This window comes from Thermobia domestica, chromosome 1, assembly GCF_964235325.1.
Source record: "Thermobia domestica chromosome 1, izTheDome1.hap1.1, whole genome shotgun sequence".
In the NCBI taxonomy this organism is placed as follows: domain Eukaryota; kingdom Metazoa; phylum Arthropoda; class Insecta; order Zygentoma; family Lepismatidae; genus Thermobia; species Thermobia domestica.
The window spans coordinates 60,818,578-60,830,588 of record NC_137454.1 but is presented as its reverse complement, the minus strand read 5'-3'; the positions used below and the strand labels follow the sequence as shown (position 1 = coordinate 60,830,588).

At 35.2% G+C, this 12,011-nt stretch overlaps 1 protein-coding gene across 5 annotated transcripts in view; it reads right to left on the bottom strand.

Moving 5' to 3' along the window:
* LOC145685234 (plasmolipin-like) overlaps positions 1–11,732 on the bottom strand; it is a 34,151-nt gene extending 22,419 nt beyond the window's left edge. The window contains exon 1 of one of the 5 annotated variants that reach the window (XM_081757609.1): positions 11,626–11,732. The gene's annotated coding sequence lies outside the window, so the exon portion shown is untranslated. The other 4 variants (XM_081757598.1, XM_081757601.1, XM_081757611.1 and 1 more) reach the window with 4 other exon arrangements.
* Positions 11,733–12,011: the final 279 nt, after the last annotated feature.

Sequence of the window (12,011 nt, the reverse complement as noted above, 5' to 3'; positions counted from 1 at the left end):
AAAAAAAAAAAAAAAAATCCTTCACTTTATATTGAAAACATCGTATTTGCAGATGATTTTCCCTCTTACATTTTGTTGTAACTCTGATAACAGAGTTACCCTATGTCAGGGGATTTTTGAGACATCCTGCATATATGCACTGTTCTTCTTATCCTTCATTTCTTCCTCCACATTCAAAATTCCTTTTTAAGCTGGGAAACATAGCATAATAATCTACACTAAATATCAACGTTCTTTCTTAGTTTGCTCTGCTATGATCTTAACTTCTTCTGTATAATTTGCCCTACTACTTACTTGTCCTCCCCTTATTTCTTCTGCTATCTTCTTTATTTCTCTTTCCAAAGGTTCAAAAATATTCTTTCTGCAATCCATAATCCGTCTCAGCTTCATTTTTTAAAACATATTTTTGAAAACTTTACATCTTCTAACTTCTGCCCTTTTCAGTTAATAATTTCTAGAAAGCTGTTTTCTTCCCATTTCTATTATCTTCTATTTGACTACTTCTTGCATCTTTCTCTACTTATCACCTCATATGACTTGCCGCACAACTCTTCTAATATTTCTTTATACCATTTTTCTGCAATCGTCACTACCACTACTCCTAGTTTGTCAGATTACTGGATTACTACGTCTTCTTCTTAAGCTCTTCAACTCTTCTTTTGTAAGATTTCCTAATTTCTGTTCATATTTTCCTTGACTATTGACACTGCTTTTGTTTCTGTCTAGTCTCTTTCTTCCTCTTCTTTTATGTCTATGGGGCCATCCACATCTATGAGTAACGCTATTTTTAACCAATTTCTATCCCCTCCCTCTACCTTGTTACACTTTGTAGCGCAAGACCGAACCCCTCTCCCTTTGTTATAACACTTTTTGATTTTCGTTTTTTCATCAATTTTGGTTATTTTGGGAGTTATTACAATAAAAACTGTTTTTAATAGTAGAACTTTTTATTATACAATGCTTGTATTCTGAATATATTTGTAGCGTTTTTTCAACAACAAATCAAAGCATTAGAAAATGACAGAGCAGTAATATTTTAAACCCATAAAGTTGTTTAATTAACCAGTCCTAATTCTTCAAAACTGCATACTGTCGTTTTCAAAAGGAGGTCACACCCATCCTTTTAGGACACCGATGATGGCAAAGAGGAAACACTGCCGGAAGACGCAGGTGAAACAGGGTCTAAAGAACTGACATCCACCAGTTTTTCACGATTCAGCATGCTTCGTGCATTTCAAGTTCACCAATGTTGAAGATGCAAAGTTTTCTTCCTCGTCGACCACAGATTCGAAGTGGCTGCACACGTGAAAGAGCACGGACATCTCGTTTGTGAACAAGTTTTCGAAATCTTTGGACCTCAGTTTCCCTTTTCCGAATTTTTGTCCTTAACCAGCGCGAGAATGCAAATAAACTCGATCTTTTCAGAAATATTCAAATCCAAATATTAAAAAATTCAGTACGAGATGAATATCCGAAGAACTAAACTTTTAATATCTAATTTTGGTCTGCAAATTGTAGATTGTTCCTTCACGGAAAATTTTATTTCACGAAAAAATGTTTTCTGTTTCTGTTTCTCCTTAGGAGAAAAGAGTGGGTACTGATTGAAATCAAAAGTTATAAATGATATTCTCAGAAATAGCGATAAAAGTGGAAACGCGACGGCATTTCCAAGCGGTGGTTATGATCACCAACAACTACGCAATGCTGAGGTAGCCACAAAACGGAGTTTCATTATATTGTAATACAAACAGGGTTCGTCACCAGTCATGCTGCTGTCTAGTGCGTCTTCGAATCCCTTTTATATAGTTCAATTTATACAGGCTGAAGTTCGAAATCTTCCAAAACAATAGAAATATTTATTTATCTATATACAGTGTTTCAAAACAACACCGATAACGTTTGGAAGGTAATTCCTAACACCAAGATAAGTCAAAAAGTATACACCAACCTGGGTGCACCAATGCTTCCTTTGGGAGTTATAGGCTGCCGAAAACATAACAAAATAAACAAGGTCCATAGCTCCCAAACTATGGGACCTACTGTAGTCGGATCAAGACTTCACTTAGAAACTAGTATGTGCCCTATCCAAATATCGAAGTTTCAGAATCATGCAGTACTTCCGCAACAATTTTTGTAGGGATTCTGGAACATGTATTTTTGGATAGCTCATATATTAGTTCGTAAGTGAAGTCTTGACCCGACTACGCTATGAACCTTTGTAGTTCATTTTTTTATGTTTTCGGCAGCCTGTAACTCCGAAAGGAAGCATTTGTGCACCCAGGTTGGTCTATACTTTCTATCTTATCTTGGTGCCAGGAATCACCTCCCAAACGTCTTCGTTGTTGTTCTAAAATACTCCTTGTATATATTACTGCCGCGGTTTTATTTCTGGCGGTACGCAACAGTACGAGATACTGGTACCTTTTTAATGAGAACGGAATATTTCCTCTTATTGTCTTAAAAAGGGGTTCACGAGAAAATTTGAAAATCCCAAATAGTAAATATATAGCTTTATTGAAAATCACAGTTTTCATTGCCCCCCCCCCCCCCCCCCAGAGAAAGCGGTGCGAATCTCTGTTCCTCCATGAAGTCAGTTAAATGTATTCAAGGACTAGATATACTTGGGCCCTTCTGTTTCTCGCTCGCTGGTATATCCTCGTGCCTCCCTTTTTCATTCCATTTTCGCACGGTAATATAAACCATAAAGGCTCTGAACCGACCAGATTTTTTACTGAAAACACTGACCTACCACAACGAAATAATTTCAACAAATTTGTCTGTCGCTGAAGTCCGACTAAATTGAAAGCCACTACAAAAATTCTGTTGGAACCATCCTTTGTACTTTCCCCGCAGAGAAGCCTTTGCTCAATTCCTACTTTAATGTGTCCAATTTATTGTTTTTATTCATTATTAGAAAAAGGATTAAGTGCTAAAACATCTCATAGATTGTTTCGCAAACTTTATCCATTAATTTACTACAGGTTTGTAGAACATTTTGGTAGCATGATTATTATTCTGAAGAACATCATTTGAACAATGTGTTGTTATTGAAATTCAGTATGCCTTTTAAAACAAACAATTGCTCCTTACTATCGTCCGTTTAAAAGAAAGAAAAAAAACAAAAAAACAAGAAACAAATCACTAAGAAATATTGATTACCAATACGTTTATTGTATTATAAAATTAAAATGTACGAATCAGACATTTTTAAAGTATCTTTATATGTATGTACGTAAGTTTTTAATTACAAGACTGCAGTGATATGCTACTGGACATTATTTTTATTGTTAATAATAATAATACCACCCTGAAAGGTATGCGACATTATAAACCTGAGCTCCAGCGTACCGGCACCTTTATTTTTAGAAATAAAACGCAGTGTGTGTATATATAGGGTGTTAATGAACTATACCGACAAACTTTAAGAGGAAATTCCTCACATCAAAATAAAGAGAAAAAGTTCATATGGACATATAGTGAAAATTGCATAGTTTCAGAGCTAGGGCTGTCCAAAATCGCGAAAAAGCCAAATTTCAACAGGCCCTATTTCGAATTCAAGAGACTGTGGATGGTGGTCCTTATTAGCGTATAGGAAGTCAGGCATACACAATCCAAAAGTGCATATTTCATCAATTGTCCATAGGTGTAAAGGTTATTTCCTACAGGATGTAATTCTCAGATATGTTTTCAATAGAGTTTTTAAATATACCCTGATTTCAAGAAGGGTCCAAAGTAGGCAGGACGAAAACCTTAACAACAATGGAAAATCCAATGCTTCGGAGGGAAGGCGGAAGTGCTAGGAACTGGCACCTCCATGTTTCTTTGTGTTCGCAATACGTGTGATGATATCTGTTTCAGCACGGTATATTTCACGATTTCTTCACTTATAAGCGTGAAAGAAAACATGGCATCATACGTTTTCCCGAGTACGAGAGACAGCACGGTCCTGAACACTTCCGACATCGCGCTGAAGGATTCCGTGTTCATTGCTATCAAGGCTTATCGTTTACCTACTTTGGACCAATCATAAAGTCAGAGCATATCTCAAAATTCGTTGATGGCATGTCTGGTTCACGCTGCTGGGAATACACTCATTGAACATTAATGAAATATGCATTTTTGGATTGTGTGTGCATGACTTACTTTGCGCTGATAAGGACCACCATCCACAGTCTCTCGAATTCGAAATAGGGCCTCCTGAAATTTGGCTTTTTCGCGATTTTGGACAGCCCTAGCTCTGAAACTATGCACTTTTTACCATAGGTCCATATGAACTTTTTCTCTTATTTTGATGTGAGGAATCACCTCTTAAAGTTTGTCGGTATAGTTCATTAACACCCCGTATATATAAAGGAAAGTGACGATGTAACTTGTAACTGTAACTTAACTCTTGAACCGCCCGACTGATCTTGATCAAATTTTCAACATGGATGAAGTTCGGGCCAGTGACGGTTTTCATCATTTCATTTTGAAGCTGAAACCTTGGGGAGGGGGATATATATAAAAATGTTTGAAAATGACCGATATTTATGTCGACTCCAATTTTCGGTGTCGCTGAGAGGAATGACACTTCCGATGCTGTTTAAATCAAAATTCAGGTCCTAAACTTGGACGAGGGGGACATACACAAAAATGATCGAAAATGACCAATATTAGTGTCAATCCACAGCTTTCGCAGTCGCTGAGGTGAACAGTGACACTCCCTATGCCGTTTAAATCCAAATTTAGCTCCCATTAGTAGTCCTAAGGGCGGATGGTGACATATAAAAAAAAATGAAAATGACCGATATTAGTATCGAATTCATAGTTTTTGGGGGTTCCTATGTTGAATAGTGACCGTTTTGGTGCCCTTTATGTTCAAAATGAAACGTATTTTCCCCGTGCGAAAAATTAGTATTCTTCTACTTTACTTACAAAAAAGAACTGAATAAAATTACTTGTTTAGAAGATCGCAAATAAATCTGAGAATAATAATAAATACAGAAAAAAAAGTTACATAACGAAGACGTAAACTCCCTCCCTTGCCGCGTTACGCAATACGTGGACGACCCTTCCAATTGCTTGTTTGACCGGAAAAACTACTTTTCTTCCTTTACTCTAAACTTATATCCTAACTGAACGCACTCTCCTTTCTTTCGTATTGCATTTACTCTTGTTACTACTTTATTCACTTCTTATCCTCCTAAGTACTTTTCTTTTTTTATCCTTCAACACTCCTCCTCGAACCTAAGTTATTTCCCTTACTTATACTCCTCAACATCACTTCTTTCACAAACACTAACAACTTATCTTCAATTTCTTCTATCCTCTTTGGTACGTTTTCCCTACTTTAAACTTTTCTCATTTTTCTCTAATCAAGTTCCATAGAAGTTGATTCTCTGCTTTTTCCATTATGGTTTATATCTCATTGTTTTAAATCTTACACCTTTCTTAACTATCTTCTTTCCTTTCGGTGTCGTATTTTACTCCAAAAATTTTCTTAAGAATGGTTTGGTGGCATTAATTTCCTTCGTAATGGTTTGCTATTGCCATCGCACATTAAATTCTACGTGTATTATCACATATATTTGCACCAAATACTAACTTCCATGTTGGATAAATTTAAATACTCTACAGAAATGACTGCTTAAGGATTAATATTCTTTCGTTAATTACTAATGCATTTCGCGTTTACTGTCGCAGGTAGCGACCCTGAAATACAAAATTTATGAAAAGATGAACAGAATCGGACGAAATGTTAGAATGAAACTAACAAAAACGGTAATAAACATAATCATTGCAAGTAGAGTAATTAGGAAGAAAAATCAAGTTAAACTGCAGACTATAAGAATTCGCATATTGATCCGATATTAAGTAAATGGCAAGCAGCGTAATGTGTCTGTTTCAATCCTAATGTCTTAATATCTTAATATGGTAACTACTAAAAAAAAAAAAATGAATTCCCCACCCCAATGTAGCTTTGCACTAAAACTGGAAATGTCGCAAAGCTTTGCCACATGTAGGTTATGTTGTTTTATGCCATATTAAATATTTTTTCCAGTATTCTCATTTATACGTATACCCTCCGTCGCTGTTTCCTATGGACGCACCTCCGCGCGGTTTTCTCTACTACGCACTTGCCTTGATTTGGTTAGATAGCACTCGTGCCTTTTAGTGCCCACCTAACACAACTTGGTTTGTATTTTTATGTTCGTTTGTATTTTATGCCATACAGTATGTCCACACGCTGTATTTATACTCAGTCTTCCTAAAGTGAATTTGCATCCATTAATGCAACTCTTACCTTAAGAAACACTTTCTAATTAGGGTGGATTAATTTAAATCAGTCTGATTTAAAACACTTGATTTTTTTAAATAAAAATCGTTGATTTAAATCAAACTCCGAAATAAATTAATTTAAAGTGAAAATAAGTAAAATCCAGCCTCTGTTGTGTTATTTCAATTATGGAAGATAATCATAATACAATAAAATGCAAATGTATGTACAGCACAGTATGAAAACGAGTGTTTCATGCAGAGGATGATTAGGGAAAATCCCGTTTTGAACGGGTAACGGAGGAATTCTGCTTTCTTATCTTCGTAACATAAGGTTTTTAAATCGTTAACTATTCCAACGAGAAAATCACCATGGACATTTACGACGAAAATTTTTTGTGCGCGCGTATGTTTGTTCCCAGACAATAGGGGCGTATTTATAATGGGGTCCGATTCCCTCTCCAAAACTTAAATCTATTTTAGATTTTATAACTTTAGGCGAAATTTGCGGGATTTAGGGAAATTTTATATGTATTTCGTGCCGCAAGCTAGTTCCAATTTTTTTTTTAGGTATGCCTCTGCCAAATATGAGTAACTTTTGTGAAAAAAAAAGTATCATGTTGATAAACGTCGCCGTACTTTTTTCTTAGTGCTTAAGAAACATTGTTTGGGATTAGAGATGCAAAATAGCCGGCTTTTTTTAACTGATGATTCTTTTTTTTTTTTTTTTTTTTAGATAAAAAGCCGGTTTCTTAGGAGAAAAACGTAAATTTTGGCTTTTTTCATTTTCATGATTTTTCTAGCTAAATAGCTTTCTTATAGTATACTCTATAGTTAAACAAGATTTCATGACCTAAATGCCATATTTTCCTCTAGAATTCACCATCACGATGGATGGGGCACATGTTTTATGAATTAAGCATTAAGTACGTAGTATTTGAGAGCAATTTTAGAGTAACTTTATTTTAACTTCTGAGTTATCGACATTTTTTTCGTCTTTAGATCATTTCATTTTTAGTTATTCGTGTTTCATTTCTTAGAGCTTAGTATTCTAGTTAGCACATAGTTAAACTTATGTTTTTCAATATATCCGTCAGAGCATACTTCCACATTTCTGTTATACTGCAGCTATGTAATGATGTAGCAATAATCTTCCGGATGCAACCTTGAATACTATTTTATACAAATAATCAGTACGGATTTAGAAAAGTGTTTGCAGTTGTCGGAATGGTCGAATGCGGGACTGAATCCCGGATTTCCCAATAGAAGCGGAAAAGCTAACCACTTACTCATGTTTGTTGTGCTTGACTTAAATGTATTTCGTAGTTTTTCTTTTTTTTCTCTCTCTCTCTCTCTCTCTCCTTTTTTTTAAAGGGAAAGTTCAGTAATGACATGCTGAATTCCTGTTGAAAATTCAGAAACCTTCAGGACTGGGTAAACCGTGATGGTGGTTATATATTTCAAAGCCTTGAAAACCAAACGCTCAGATGAACAACATTACGCATGATCCATGAACAGAAAATTCAGTACTTTCCTGACTCTAAACAAGCTTAAGGAACAGTCAGTGCATTACAGATTTTGGGACGTTACCGATTTTGCAGGTCCGAAGCACCTGATAGGTGGTAACAGATTATTACGTATGTAATAAATGAATAGAAAATACATTTTCAACATTTCTGTTCCATTTCAAAGAAGTTTCTGTAGGGGTAGCAAAGGCGGAAGCAAGAGGTGCATTAACAAATTAGGTGATTTTTGAGCTTCCCACACAAATGTGGCACTTTTTTCAATCTTTTAAAAGTAATACGTTGAATTGTAATAAAACATTAATTATTTTTCATTGTTACTCTAGTACGAATGTTTATGAAAGTCTAGGAAGTCAGACATAATAAACTTATAGGCTATAACAGATTGACGAGGGAATATTTATTTATTTATTTAACAATCACCAGATGCAGCTCAGAGGCTATTTTAAACTGGATATCTAACAACATGGAAAGGATTTGAGAAGGTATCGGTCAGGGCCTGTTTTAGTAGGTACCATTCCGGCATTTGCCTGGTAGGACTGAAGGAAACATTGGAAAACCCGTCAGGATGGTCGGCAGCGGGAATCGAACCCATGACCTCCCGAATGCGAAGCTAACGTTGTACCACTTAAGCCACTTGATATACGTAATGAACAAAGAAAAAAACATGTTATTTTTTAGAAGGTTACGGCGTCGCAACTTAAATTTGTTTTGTGAGTTTGTTCAGTAAATATATTATTATCTTCCCAATGTGTTATTTGTTTGAACTCACACACATAGTACAATAAATTCTGTGTCATATAACAGTTTTTCCTTGTTTTTGTATTTTTAATTCACAATAAAAAATATTGCTTATAATGCATATGAAAGTTAAAACTTAACTGCAACTTATTATATACATGGATTAATTTTTGGGATTCATGATAAATATTAAAATTGTTTGAAGTATGTTTTCGAAATTCATGTTTATTTTCGAAGTTTCGTATTATTATCTGCATCCACTACTACTTAAATGAGTTTTTGTATTGTAGAAAACTGAAACAAAACCTGCTTTATCAATTTAAATAAGAATTTGAAAAAAAAAAAAAGCCCAAAATTTCCCAAGCAAAAAAGCGAAGCAGAAAAAACCGAGTTTCCCCCTCTCCCCCCCAAAAAAATACTTTTTTTTCCTGAACCCTTGCTTCTCTATTTGGGATTGAAATAAGTTAAGGACTGGCAATCAATTGAAAATTCAAGCGCAATACTTTCACTTAAATGGCATGATTAACATTTAATATTAATTCCTAATGTTTTAACTTCAGTTCGTGACTTGTATTACGCGAGAAGAAAGATTTGATTTAAATTCTAAAAAAATCAAAATAACAAAAATGATTAAAAAAAAAAAATCAGGATTTTTTCCACCCTGTTTCTAATGCAGTAAGAATATTTCCTGCTAAGAATACAAGTACACACTGAAGTCAACTGAATCAATGTGAAGAACCGACCGTAATTATATCCCCAAGCAAACCAACACTTCAAAGGCAGAATATCTATACAATTAAAAAATAAAAAATAATAAAAAAAAAAATGACAGCGTTCACGAACTTTTAGTAGCAGTATCGAAGCTATATCCTCCAAAGCAGTGAGAAGGTAAGGACGCATTGTTTTCGTAAGTTATCAACAGTGCGTAGTTTGCAACACTTAACGGGGTATGTTTAGTACAAGGGGTCCAGAAGCAAGTAAGAAACACAAAATTTACAGGAGAAATGAGTGATGCAAGTACTTAGACGTAACATAACGTAACGAAATCTAACCTAACCTAACAAACTAACGTAAGCTAACCTGAACTAACATAAACTAACGTAATATTAGTAGAAATAAGCGAAATGCTGTCATTTTTTTGGAAAATTATGCGAGACTCTTACACTAATATAACATAAACTAAACTAACCTTACGTAACCTGAACTAGCCTAACCTAACTTAAACTAACCAACCCTACCCTAAACTAACCAAATATGAACAGAAATTACCAAAATTGTAACATTTTTTAGAGAAAAGAGCTGGACCCCTTCTGCTAAACATAGGCCCACTTAACATTTCAAAAGGTACTAATTTTGCTCAGTAATACACTATAGACACATACATATTTAAGGAAAAGCACAGAAAGAATAAAAAGAAAAAAAAAATAGAAGTTAGGAGTTGGAAGTGAAAGATGGAAATGAAACAAGAGTAATTGTAGGTAACGCAGCTATATTTAAAACAGCAATAATGAGTAATATAACGTTAAAAACGGGTTCATGCGGATATCATCCAGAGCTGCCTTGAGCAGAGCAAAACCTACTCCTTCATCTCTTTGCAAGCGGAGGTATGTCATTACCTCTATTTGGCACAGATAATGAAGGGACGGGGGAAGGATATATATGTATATTTCAAATATTTTCATCAAATCTTCTACAAACTAACACACTATCCGTCACTTTTTTTTTTTCGCATAAGGCATATATGAAGCTAAGACACGCCACCATAAGCGTAGCTATCAAGAGAATTTTGCAAGACTTGTCACTTAATGCCTCAAAGGCTGTATTCCATTTGCGACTTTCCATTTCAATAGGTATGTTCGTAAGAAGGCATTTGTTTGGTGACTGATATAACTATCTAGAGATTGACAGCAAGACGAAGCAGATGAGTAATACACACGATGAAGGGAAAGAGGCAGGTGCTACATGAAGTGCTGAAATTTGTGGTAGTCTAAGTACATGCAAACAACTTTCAATACTGGATTATTTCACTAACCTTGTGCTTAACTTATGCGCAATCAAGTGGGGGACTTTAACAACTTTACGTCACCTTTCCAAAACGTGCCGCTACTAGTAATACAATACATGTTTCAAAAAAACTAGAAAAAGAAGTTTGTTACTCCGCCCCATTAACTTCAACTTAATGAAATGTGTTTTGACTTCACATCGACGACCGCAAAATCATTTTTAACAATAATAACTACAGATAATCAGTGCACGATTCAACAGTCTATCTAATATATATTGCCTACTGTTATTCCCCTCTTATCTTATTCGATAATACCCTGGTGCAGTTTTACGATATGGATCCACAGATTGTAAAATGTACGGAAAAAATTGGGGGTCTTTAATTTTCCCATTTTATATTGAGAACAGAACCCAACCGCTGCGGGTCTTCTAACCCGTTCCTGCTACTACTACTACTTATACTATGGATCCGTATAGTAAAACTGCACGAATACCCGCTGCAATTCATACGCAGATGGGATATTACACTCGATTAATTTCAACAAAACAGGTCCAAATTTTCGTAGCTCGAAGCTAATCTGACTGCTATTCCCTACCCTATTCCACTATGCCCTTTTCAAGTGGTCCTACTTACAGATTAAACAGTTTGAGTCGTGTTTGTCAAGTTTATCCAAACAAATTTAAGACGACCTACATAACATTTGAACTAACATTCGTAACAGTAAATAATAGCAACTAACTTCAAATCGTCGAAACCTATTACGCCTACTCGACTTATTGTTCAACATGAGATGATCTCTATCTTTAGGAAGATATTCAAAGCTCTGCGTATACACTTACGGGCTTTTCCGAGTAACGCCCGATCAAGCCTTAATATTCAGTCAGCCCTAAAAATAAGCTGTGATTTCCTGATTCGGTAGTCGTTCTTCCGAAGAATATGACTTATTACTTTCAAACTAAAATAGCTGCTGATTTTCCACCAAAAACCAGTTGTATTCTTTCATGATACGTTAACAAATTAAAAGAAAACTGAAGCCTAATACTTTCGCTCTACTTACTACTGATTTTATGAAAGCAGAAAAACACAACTCAATCACCAAACCTTTACTTGCCAAACGTAATCAAATCCTCCTTCTAATCAAGGTTGCCAACCATAGAATGGACCTCATTCCATATTAACCTTGGAGTAAAATTAAAGATAGACAACTTTTGCATGGTCTGTACAAATAAATAGCTCATTCCGTACCAGTCTTCCCAAAATTTGCTAATCGCAATGCAGCACAAATAATACACAAAGTCATTATAGCTAAATCTATTATCGAAAGCTAAATAGCAAATTTTGCGTTTAATTGAGCCAAACTGTTATTGGAAAATGCCAGTAGGATCCCAACACTTATCCTAGAACGTTTCCACTATAACTAAGAGTGAGTGGCGTAGATAGGGGTTGACAGAGGGTTGACATACGTCCCGATTTTCCGAGACAGTCCC